We start from the raw sequence: 2,444 nt of genomic DNA on the forward strand, positions 1-2,444 counted from the left end.
TTGTCAGAACAGAGCAAGGAACCACTACATGGTTCAAAATTGGGAAGGGTGTATGCCCGGGATGTGTCCTTTCTCCACACCTTTTCAACCTGTATGCAGAACAGATTATCCAGGAGGCTGGGCTCTATGAGGAGAAATGTGGCATCAGGATTGGAGGAAGACTTTCCAACAGTCTGCATTAAGCAGATGACAGAACCCTGCTTGCTGAAACTGAGGAGGATCTAAAGCACTTGCTGCAGAAAGTCAAGGACTACAGCTTTCAATATGGATTGAAGCTCAACATTTAAAAAAAGTTCAGCATTATGATAGATTGTGAAGAGATTAAAATTATTAACAGCTTTAATTTACTTGGCTCCACTATCAACACTCTTGGTACCAGCAGCTAGGAAATTAAAAGATTCATTGCATTGGAAATGCCTGTTGTCAGAGACCTCTCCAAAGTACTGAAAAGCAGCAATGTTAGTCTGGAGACTAAGATGCACTTGATTCAGTCCATAGTCTTTGCAATTACTTGGCATGCATCAGAAAAAATGGACAATGACTAGGGATGAGAGAAGAATTGATGCCTTTAACCTGTGGTGCTGGAGAAGAGTATTGAATATACATACTATGGACTGCTAACAGAACAAACAGGTTTGTCCTAGAGATGATGAGACAAGGCTGCTCCTTGGAGGCAAGGATTCTGAAGCTTCGTCTGACATACTTTGGACAGGTTGCAAGGGGGGACCTGTCTTTGGTAAGCGGCATCATGCTTGGGAGGGTGGAGGGACAGCACAAGCGAGGAAGACCCTCAATGAGGTGGATTGATTCAGTGACTGGGGTAATTGGGGTGGGTGTGTTGGAGACAGGGAGACTGGCACAGGACAGGGCAGGGTTTAGGGCTGTTGTACATAGGGTCACTATGAGTCACAGGCTTCTTGTTGGCACATAGTAACAACAATCATCACCTCCCAAACTGTGAGGAAATAAATGTCTGTTTATTAAAGCTATCCACTGTGGTATTGCTGTTAGAGCAGCTTTGTTGTTATTGTTGTTGTTGTATAATGTGGTGTACCTCCATTCTCAATCAAATGGAAAAAAGGAGGGAAAGCATATGTGGAAATTCTAAACCTTAAAACTCTGGGTAACATTCTGTTTGGAAATAGAGGTTTCTTTATTATGTTAATTTGAAGTCATACCTAGTAATCAAACCAAACCAAAATGACTGGCATTGAGTTGATTCCACTTCATGACAAGTTTCTATTGGATTTCTGAATCTGTAAATCTTCATGGGAGGAAACTGCTTATCTTTGCTTTTCAGAGAAACTAGTGGATTCAAACTCCAAACCTTTTGGTTAGCAGAGCAGCTCAGACTGTAAAGTGCTATGTAAACAGAGCTCTTTATACCCAGGATGGTGAGTTCCAAACCTAACCACTTCTGAGTCACCACAAGAAGAGAGTAGACCCAGAGGAAAGCGTGTAGACAAAGGAGAAGACAGATGTCAGGTGACACTGTGAGAAATCAAGGGATGAAAGGACACCTCAGACTATTTACAACAAAATAATCAGTACAGACAATACCCTAATTTGGATTTATAGCCTTCAGAACTTTTTTTTTTATATTTTATTATTTTTGTGTGAGTGTGCCGTCAAATCAGTTCTGACTGGTACAGGAGGAGATTGTCCCTCCTTCCCCAGCAGAGCAACTGGTGGATTCGAACCATAGCCTTCAGATCGTTAAGAAGATCTGTTCATGTTCTTTAAAACCAACCAACTTGCAGTATTTGTTTAGAGCTGCATTTGTTAAGATAAAGGGGGAGGGGGGGAAGTGGAAATTGTGAGTCTTGCCCCTAGCCCTTTTTTACTGATTCTAGTATTTCTCAGCTGAGGGGGTAGGGGTAGAGAGGCAATCTCATAATATGAACATATTGTAGGCTGAAGAATATCTGTGTTTTATCCTATGCTACAGTGTTTTCTTGTTTTTTTCTCTCATGAAAAGAGCTTTGTTTTGTCATGCTTGAGAAATTTTCATGCTCCCATCTACCTTCAGAAAGTATCCACTATGGCTTATTCCCCAAACAGTTGTACTAACCCTAGACCTTCATTCTCTTACAGACTGTTTATTTCTTTCCACCATAGAATCTTGGTACTGCATTTGTGACAGCACAGCCATTTCCATGGCAACAAGATGTAGCCTTCACACTGAATCCTATTTCACTAAGACCAAGACCAAGGAGAGGAAGATTGGTAGTATATTCTGTTATTTCCTACTCTTTTTCTAGTTTCTCTCTGAAGAAATTTCTATTTTTTATTTTTAAACCTTTTGTAAAGGTAGATTGACACAGTAACTGTAACACTGCACATATCAGAGAGGATGGCACAGAATAGGACATGGAGGATAGGACATGGTTCAGATCTGTTGTTCATAGGGTCACTATGAGTCACAGTAGACTCGATGGCACCTA

Source organism: Elephantulus edwardii, unplaced genomic scaffold (genome assembly GCF_000299155.1).
Source record: "Elephantulus edwardii isolate Elephantulus edwardi_28Jun2011 unplaced genomic scaffold, EleEdw1.0 scaffold00061, whole genome shotgun sequence".
Taxonomy (NCBI): Eukaryota; Metazoa; Chordata; class Mammalia; order Macroscelidea; family Macroscelididae; genus Elephantulus; species Elephantulus edwardii.